Source organism: Hevea brasiliensis, chromosome 4 (genome assembly GCF_030052815.1).
Source record: "Hevea brasiliensis isolate MT/VB/25A 57/8 chromosome 4, ASM3005281v1, whole genome shotgun sequence".
NCBI lineage: Eukaryota > Viridiplantae > Streptophyta > Magnoliopsida > Malpighiales > Euphorbiaceae > Hevea > Hevea brasiliensis.
The window spans coordinates 68,870,590-68,881,007 of NC_079496.1; the positions used below are offsets into that span (position 1 = coordinate 68,870,590).

The window sequence follows — 10,418 nt, forward strand, 5'->3', positions numbered from 1 at the left end:
TATTTGATAATTAGGTCAGGAGTCAGCTCTCGGGGTCAATTAACCAAATTGCCCATCGCAGGTTCAACCCGGTTTGCAAATAATTTAATATTTCTTCCGGCTCCCTGACCTAATTATTTGACTGGCTTAACAATTCTTTTTCGTGATTTTCTCTTTTCCAATGTGTTCGCAATAGTCCTAAGGAGCGCGGCGTCACATTTTACAGTTCGAAATTTGAGTTTAAATCGACTTCGCAGTCCTTCTCGAGAAGGTCACCCATCGCTGTGACTCTCGGCTCATTCAACTTCTTATGTTCTGTTTTTCTTATTTATACTTAACTAATTGACAATTACTAATTATTTGTGTTTAGGGTTTAACTAGGTGTTTTAGGCGTGGTTCTAATTCTCTTAATTATTCCGACTGACACCGGTCACCGGAGCAGTAACATATACCAGGCTATGCAAATAGGGGTATTACAATACTAGACAGACTAAGCCAAACCTGTGTGATATACCCATAGTAAGAGACTTCCTAGATGTATTTCCTAAAGAATTGCCTGATTTGCCACCAGAAAGGCAAGTCGAATTTGCTATTGAGGTACTGCTAGGTACAGCATCAATTTCCATTGCTTTTTATAGGATGGCACCCACAGAACTAAAGGAGCTAAAAATCCAGTTGCAAGAGTTACTGGACAAGGGATTTATACGCCCCAGTGTGTCACCATGGGGAGCTCCAGTGCTGTTTGTAAAGAAGAAGGATGGGACTTTAAGGCTATGCATTGATTACCGACAATTGAATAAAGTGACTGTGAAGAATAAGTATCCGTTGCCTAGAATAGATGATTTGTTTAATCAGTTGAAAGGAGCTGGAGTATTTTCCAAAATTGATCTCAGATCAGGGTTTCATCAGCTAAGGGTAAAGGATGCAGATGTGCCAAAGACTGCATTCAGAACCTGATATGGGCATTATGAGTTTCTAGTAATGCCCTTTGGCCTAACAAATGTACCAGCAGCATTCATGGACCTTATAAACCGCATCTTCCATCCATATGTAGATCGGTTTTGTAACACCCCTACTTGCATAGCCTGGTATATTTCATTATTCCGGTGACCGGTGTCGGCCTGGACAATTAAGGGGATTAGAACCACACTTAAGACAACTAGATAAGCCATAAACACAAATAATTAGTAATTATCAATTAGTTAAGTATAAATAGGAAAAACAGAACATAAGAAGTTAAATGAGCTGAGAGTCACAGCGATGGATGACCTACTCGAGAAGGACTGCGAAGTCGATTTAAACTCAAATTTCAAACCGTAAAATGTGATGCTGCGGTCCTTAGGATTATTGCAAACATAGTGGAAAAGAGAAAATCACGAAAAAGAAATGTTAAGCCAGTCAAATAATTAGGTCAGGGATCTGAAAGAAATATTGAATTATTTGCAAACCGGATCAAACTGGCGAGGGGCAATTTGGTCAATTGACCCTGAGAGCTGACTCCTGACCTAACTATCAAATAAAATCAGAGAAAATAAAATTTCAGAATCGGGAATTAAATTAAAGAACTAATAAAAAAAAAGAAAAAGAAAAAGTAAAAAGTGATGACATCATGCATGACCTCATGCATGATGTAATAATTATTATAATTAAAATTTATTTAATTTAAATTTGTGGTCTTCCTAAAGACATAAAAGAAAAGAAAGAAAAAAAAAGACTTTTCTTCTTCATTGCCGTCCCATATCTCTCTCTCCCTCACCCTCACTTTCCTCCATTAAAGCTCATTTTGAGCTTGAAGAACTACTTGATCTAGCCATAAATCCCATAGTCCCCTTAATTAAACCTAGTCTTTTAGTCTTGAAAAGAAGCTTGAGCAAGAAAGAAAGAAGAAAAGAAGAAGGGAATTGAAGATTGAAAGCTTGAGGTTAGTAAGCAAACTTGACACTTTTAGTTTGATTTTTACATTTTTAACTTATTGAACTTGGAAATAAACTTTAAATGAAATGAAAACAAGTGTTGGGGGACAAAGTTAAATTTTGGCCAGCTTGTTAGGGTGTTGGATTTGATAGTGTTTAGTTAAACTAAACATGAATTAGAGGTTAAATAATGTTGAATATGTGATTAGTGTAATGATTTGATTAGGAATTAATCAATGGCATGAACTAGGGTTTTGGCACCTAGGGTTTGGAAGAGAAAAATGTGAGAATGTGTTTAATGGTGTGTTGGACTTGGTTTGAGGTGAGAAATGGTCATTTGTGACCAATTGGAGTAAGTTAGAAGTGTTGGAACCAAATGCAAATTCGGATTGCTTAGGGTCATGCTACAGGCAGCAGGACCAAGGTCCCTTTCAGGGACCAAAACTGAAAATTTACAAGTCCAATTGGTGTGAGACCAATTGGGAATGAAAATAGATACAAAATGGAACATTTTTCATTTAGGAATCATGCCCAAAAAGTGACCAAAACCTAATAAACAAATTGACCAAATATGGACTTAGGCAATCTGACCTGTATAAAAATGACCAAATGAACAATGTTTGTTCATTTGGCCATAACTTGGGCTAGGCAGGTCTAAATAACCTGAAATTTTACCAGTAGAAAGCTGAGATATAGACCTAAAACTTTCATGCAAAACACAAACCCAAATTTTTCCCTTAACCAAGTCATTTGGCCACCCAAAATCGGTGACCTAAAACTGGTAGAACAAGTTTGGTGCCCAGAAATCTGGGTTAAGTCCAATCCAGCAGCCATGATTCAAATGGCTATAACTTGAGCTACAAAACTCCAAATGGAGTGAATCAAAATGGAGAATAAAGTCAAGACATTAAGGGACAATTTCTATGAAGAAAACTTAGCCCAATTTTAACAGCAAAATAACTAATGGAACAGTGCAACATAAGACACTAAAACTGAAAATTTGCAATTTTGCCTAAAAGACCTAAGTTTTGAGAAAATAATCAAAACCAACAAAATTGGTGACCAAAATGTGGTATGTGAGTATAGTTGGAGTTTCCATACCTTTTAAGTATAAGAAAGTCAATATTTTGACTTAAATAATATCATGAATAGTAACCGCAACATGAAATTTGCAAGAATGTAAGTTTAAACATATTGGAATTAGTTATTGAAATTTTTATGAAGTGCCATATTATTTTGTGTAATATAAATTTTGTGTTTCAGCTGAAAAAAACTCAGAAAGTCTGAGAGACTGAGTCAAGGCCTATAGGCGATTCACGTCAGGTTTGTGCACAATAAACCTTATTTACACATTTTATCATTGAAAAATTAATTTAGTACGCATTATGAGTTTAAGAACTTTTGTGTTGCCACTTTGTGAATGAAAATGTAACTTTGGAAATTGATTTGATTTTTGTAGGCAATATTTGAATAAAATATTTTAAATTGATTTTGGATTCACACTTAGCATGATAGTGCTATATTATTCCCCTATTTATGGGGTTGAGATCGATTATTTTTCTCCCTCTCTGGTTTACCAGTTGAGGTTGTAGATCGGATGAGTACTCATTAGCTAACTAGCCACCTCCCTCATTGATTTCGATTAGTGGGGCTGTAGATTGCTTTGTCGTGGTGTACAACACGACATTAATCAGAAATTTTGTGTCATGGCTTAAGTTGTGTATGAATTAGAAACACTGTGTTTATTAAATTATTTTATCAAAATTGTGCTATAATAAGTTTTGATAGATTGTGAAATGTGATTATGAAATATTCAAATTGTGAATTTGTCAAGGAATGTTTTATGTTCTGCATTTCAATTTTTATTGTGCACCACTGAGTATTTTTATACTCAGTGATAGCTTATTTTGCTGTCGCATATAAGGGCAAGGAAAAAGCAGCAGAGTGAGCTACTGGATTGGCAAGAACTTCTTCGATCACTTTTATACGGGTATTTATTTATACCCTTATAATTATTTGATGTAAACATTGTAATGTTTTATGTATCAATGTAAAGTTGAGCAGTTGTATAGTAACTTATAATAATGGTATTTTGGATTTTCTTTTTGTAAATTAAGACCTGTATATGTAAATTAAATTTTAAATGCAATGTGAATGAAATGACGAAATATTTTGAGATGACAAACTTTGATTGAATTATGGAATTGATTTGAGTTATGTTGAATTGAGTAATTTTGGTGGTTGGGAGTTGTGGAAACAATTATTGGAAGTGTTTCTACAGGTTTTTGAAAAACTGTTTTCTCAAAATACAGACGGCATTCTGCCGAAATTTTTATAAAATTTACAGAAAAATAAAATGGAATAAAAATTTTAAGTAGTTTTAAAACTTCGAATAAATGATTTTAATTCCTACCAAAATGCTTACCACTTCCAAAATGTAAGAAAATGGTTTTAAAATCCCTTATAGGATACTTAATGAGTTATTGGTAGGTGAAGTTCGGTAGTTCATTAGGTATTCTACGGGATCATGTCATGCCTTACAGAGGGGTGAGGTGTGATAGGTTTTTAGTGGTCTTTATTAATGACATTCTTATGTATTCCAAGACCAGGACAGATCGTATTTGAGAATTGTTCTACAAACCCTGAGAGAAAAGAAGCTATATGCTAAGCTATCTAAGTGTGACTTCTGGTTAGGTGAAATTGCATTCTTTGGACACATAGTATCAGCTGATGGGATTATAGTGGATCTCAAGAAGATAGAAGCAGTGATGGAGTGGAATCCTCCCAGAAATACAACTGAGGTCAAAAGTTTCTTGGGGCTAGTTGGGTATTATAGAAGATTTGTGAAGGGGTTCTCTTTAATAGCTGCTCCAATGACTAAGTTGTTACACAAGAATGTCAGATTTGACTGGAACAACAAATGTCAGGCCAGTTTTGAGAAGCTGAAAGCTATATTGACAGAGGCACCAGTGTTAACTCAGCCAGTGTCGGGAAAGGACTTTGTGGTCTATAGCGATGCCTCACATAATGGATTAGGATGTGTATTGATGCAAGAGGGGAAGGTGGTCACCTATGCTTCCAGGCAGTTAAGGCCACATGAACAAAACTATCCTACCCATGATCTGGAACTTGCAGCAATTATCTTCGCACTAAAGATATGGAGGCACTACCTATATGGGGAAAAATGCTATTTTTACACGGATCACAAAAGTCTGAAATACTTGCCAACCCAGAAGGAGTTCAACCTAAGACAGAGGTGATGGATTGAGTTCCTAAAAGACTATGACTGTGTGATTGACTACCACCCTAGGAAGGCAAATGTAGTTGCTAATGCTTTGAGTAGAAAATCCATTGTAGCCCTAAGTTCTTTGAATGCCCGTCTATCCTTGGCTCGAGATGGAGCTATTTTGGCTGAGTTGCAAGTGAAGCCAAACCTGCTATAGCAAATTATAGATGGGCAAAAGCTAGATGAGAAGTTAATGGCTATTATAGATAAAATCCCAGAAGGGAAGGAAACTAACTATGGAATAAAAGTTGACGGGTGCTTGTACTACAAAAAAAGAGTATGTGTACCAGATGGTGGGGAATTGAAAGCCAGTATTCTGAAAGAAGCACACATTAGCGTTTATACTATGCACCATGAAAGCACAAAAATGTATCATAACTTGAAGCTTCATTTTTGGTGGCCTGGTATGAAGAAGGACATAACTGATTATGTGACAAAATGCCTGACATGTCAGCAAGTTAAGGCAGAACATCAAGTTCCATCGGGTTTGCTACAACCTATAAGCATACCTGAATGGAAATGGGACCGGGTCACTATGGATTTTGTAAGTGGTCTACCTCTCACCCAGAAGAAACATGATGCAGTATGGGTGATAGTGGATAGATTAACGAAGTTAGCACACTTTTTACCAGGTAAGAATGACTACTCATTGGAGAAGCTAGCAGAATTGTGCATCAGTGAGATAGTTAGACTGCATAGAATTCCACTTTCCATCATATCTGATCGAGACCCAAGATTTACATCGAGATTTTGGAAAAAGTTGCAAAAATCCTTGGGCACACAACTCCACTTCAGTACAGCTTTCCATCCTCAGACGGATGGGCAATCAGAAGAGTAATCCAGGTAAACATTGAAATTTATTTAATTAGTACAAATATTAAACTGAAATGATAATAATAACATGAAACATATGATAGGTCCTTGAGGATATGTTGAGGAGTTGCATCATTGAGTTTGAGGGAAGTTGGGATAGATACCTCCCACTGGCAGAATTTGCATACAACAATAGCTATGAAGCTAGCATCCAAATGGCCCCGTATGAAGCACTGTATGGAAGGAAATGTAGAACCTTAGTGTGTTAGACAGAATTTAGCGAAGCTAACTTGGTAGGGATAGACTTAGTGAAACAGACTGAGGAGAAAGTCAAGTTAATCAAAGCCAATCTGAAGGTTGCCTCAGACAGGAAAAAATCCTATGCTGACCTGAAGAGAAAAGAGATAGAATATACAGTTAATGACAAAGTATTCCTCAAGGTGTCACCGTGGAAGAAGGTACTGAGGTTTGATAGAAAGGGTAAGTTGAGCCCTAGGTTCATTGGCCCATATGAAGTCACTGAGCATGTGGGTCCAGTGGCCTACAGGCTAGCTTTACCACCAGAGCTGGACAAGATCCATAATGTGTTTCATGTATCTAAGTTGAGAAGATACCGCTCAGACCCTTGAAATTCAACTGGATTTGACATACGAAGAAGAACCCATACGAATCCTAACTCGGGAAGTAAAGGAATTGAGGAACAAATAAATTCCATTGGTGAAAGTGTTTTGGAGGCACCTGATGCATACATTTTGCATAGTCATTTAGGTTTAATTTCATAGCCATTTTATTTGATTATTAGTCACTTTTAGCTAATTTCATTAGTTATTTAGTTAATTTTTTATAATTGTCAATTTTGGATTAATTTGTAATTTTTACTTTGTTTTGTAGGAAAAATGGTGTTTTTGAAGGACTGAAGAGAAATTTTGCCATTTAGGAGTGACTTCTACAGCCAAAGATGTCAAAAACAAGTTTTCAAGCTGAAATATGCATTGATGAAATTGTGCATAACTTGCCGCATAAGCTATGCAGATCTGCATAAGGAGAAAAATCATTGTTCCAGAACCAACCGAAATGTGCATAAGGAGACTGCATAGCTTATGCACATTCTCGCCTCCCTTATGCACCTTCACGGAACTTTGCATAGCCTATGCACCAAGTCATGCAGTTTCGCATAAGTGAACCAGAATCAGCCGAAAACTGCATAAGGGACTGCATAACTTATGCAGTCCACTTATGCAGTCCCATAAAGGGTTCATTAATGAGCTGGCAGAAGATTCCCTCAGATAATTCTTCCTAGAACATACCATTTTAGGGCTCCATGTCAAAAAAATGCTATATATAGTCTCATTTTCCCATTTTAGAAGGGGAGAAAAGGAGCAGAAAAGGAAAGGAGAAGGGAGGCAGAATTTGAAGAGTCACTTTCACCTTCCACACCATTTTCAACCAAGATTTGCAGATTTCTTTCTTTCCTTATATTTTTCTACATTTCTAGTGTTTAATTTCTTATTTCTTAGCTTAGATTAAAGCTTTATTTCCTTATAAACTCATAATATCTTGTAAGCATTATGGATAGTGAGTAGTTTACTTTTGATTCTGGAGTAAGGGTTGTTATATTTGAGATATTTTGTGGATTTTGATTGGGTAATCCATATTTTGTTGTCTTAATGAGTTTTATTCATTTCTTGTGTGCTTAATGACATGCTTAGTGTAGGATCCCATTAAGTAATGTTCTTAATCCATGGTTGAAGCACCGAAAGGAGAAGGCCTTGTGATAGATAATCAAGAAATTGGACTTAATTAACTTAGACCTAGAAATAGGCTAAAGATTAAGAGGATTCACAGATTAATTAAAGAACTTAATGGGTCTTAATTAATTCTAAGTCCACGAAAGTAGGATTAGATTGGTTAAGGCACTCTTTGTCTCACTCGAAAGGGAATTCAAGGGATTTAAGAATTAATCTCCTTAAAACCCATTAGTTTCACAAGATTGGATAACCAATTTAAAATCCCAAAATAGCTCGAATATGAAATCCCGAACTCCGGAATCGCCTTTTTACCATTGTTAATTTCTAATCGAATTTAATTACTTGCCATTTTGAATATTGCCATATTTGAACTTGCTTATTTGAATTTGATGCAATTTTAGTTTAATTAATACATTGTTGAATAGATTATTAATTTTGCATACATAGATTTCACATTCTCAATACCCATCAATTCATTACTTCAATTTCAAAAATATTTCAATTTACTCAACTTTTTATATCAAAAATTCAATCATTAACACAACTCCTCGTGGGAACGATATCTTTTCTATACTACTTGTACGACCCGTGCACTTGCGGTAGGGACGCATCAAGTTTTTGGCGCCGTTGCCCGGGAGTTGTTTGTTTAAGATTGAATTCTTGATTATTTTAGTTGTTTTTAGTTTTATTTTTGTTATCTTTTCATTTTGTTTTTGTTTGTTCTTTTTCAGGTACTTTTAATCTTTTATGAGAAGAGCTAGAAGCTCAAGTGACACATCCTTATTATTCAATCCTGAAATTGAGAAATTTTGTAAAGCCAACAAGAAAGAAACCAGAAAAAGGAAAGAAGCTTTGAGAGAAACCGAAATTGAAGCAGACATGGCTGATGAAAGAATTAGAATTGGTGTTAATGCTGGAAATGATCAAAACAATGAAAATGAAGCCCAAGGAGAAGAAGTTGTTAATGCTAATGTGCCTAGGGGAAGTATGATGGATCATGCTTTTCCTTGTTTTGATGACTTGAGAGAGAGCATAGCAAGACCAAGAATTGATGCAAATAGTTACAAGATGGATTTTGGAGTCCTTCAAATGATTCAGAATTCTCAATTTGGAGGGCATCCTTCTGAAAATCCACATACTCATCTGAAGAAGTTTGCTATGATTTGTGACATGCAAAAACAACCTGGAGTGTCAAATGATGCAGCAAGATTGAAGCTATTCCCATTCTTTTTGAAAGATAGAGCATTGGATTGGCTTGACTCTTTACCTCACAACTCCATTACAAATTGGGAGCAACTCACTGATGCATTTTTTGCACAATATTTTCCACCTGGAAAAACTCAAGAGTTGAGGAATCAAATGACAGCTTTCAGACCAAGAGAAGATGAAACTTTATTTGAGTCATGGATGAGATGGAAGGAATTAGAGAGATTATGCCCACATCATGCCATTCCAAAATGGATGATAAATCAGAATTTTTACACAAATGTCACTCCTGCAATCAGAGGGATTATTGATGCTCAAACAGGAGGGGAATTTATTATGAAGCTTATGAGCTATTGGAGAAAATTGCAAAGAATACTCATCTTTGGAGTAGTCCAAGAGGACCAGCTCCAACTCAAAAAAGGCAAGCTGCTGGAATGTATGATCTTGATCCATTCAACATGATTAATGCAAAGTTTGATGCACTTACAAATGTCCTTGCTAAGAAGATGGAAGATCTGAGTATGTTGGTTAGTTCATCATCATCAGCTGGAACTTCACAACAAGTGGATTATGCAGAGGAAACTACCAGCTGTGGAGTAGATTATGGAGAACAAGCAGCATATGTTGGTAATTATGGAAACAAACAAATGGGGAATTCTTATTCTCAAACTTACAATCCAAATTGGAGGAATCATCCCAACTTTTCATGGGGAAATCAGCAAAATCAAGTTCAAAATCAGAATTTTCAACCACATCAGCAACAAGGAGTTCCATATCAGCAAAATAGGCAATCACTGCCTAATTTTCAGCAGAAAAATATGAACCCTCCACTAAAACAGCAAGAACGAAATTCCACCACTGAAGCTTTATTACAACAGATTCTTGCTAACCAAAATAAGCATGATGAGGAGATGAGAGAGATGAAAGCAAGGCTAGAACAGATGCAAACACATAATGTATCTTGGAAAACCAGATTGCACAGCAAGCATCTTCCTCAGGTGCTAAATCTTTTGGAAAACTTCCAAGTCAACCAGAAAACCCAAGAGAGCAGTGTCAAGCTATTACTTTAAGAAGTGGGAAAGTTATAAATGATGAGAAGAGTGAAAACAGTGAGAAGAGAGAAAATGAGAAAGAAACTGATGAGAGTGAAAAACAAGAGAGTGCAGAAAAATGTAAAGAGAAAATTGAAGAGAAGGAAGAGAAGTATATACCTCCTGAACCCTACAAGCCACAACTTCCCTTTCCACAAAGATTTCACAAAGCCAAGCTTGATAAGCAATTTGGGAAGTTCTTAGAGGTTTTGAAGAAACTTTACATAAATGTGCCATTTGTTGATGCTCTTTCACAAATGCCCTCTTATGCAAAATTCTTGAAGAAATTCTCTCAAACAAGAGGAAACTTGAAGATGATGAAACTGTAGCTTTGACAGATGAATGTAGTGCTATCCTCCAAAGGAAACTTCCTCCAAAGCTC

General features: G+C 36.1%; 1 non-coding gene across 1 annotated transcript; it reads right to left on the reverse strand.

Annotated features, from left to right (window-relative positions):
- Positions 1–9,082: 9,082 nt before the first annotated feature.
- Positions 9,083–9,190, reverse strand: LOC131179685 (small nucleolar RNA R71). The gene has a single exon (XR_009148572.1). It is a non-coding gene; the product is annotated as a small nucleolar RNA R71 (small nucleolar RNA).
- Positions 9,191–10,418: the final 1,228 nt, after the last annotated feature.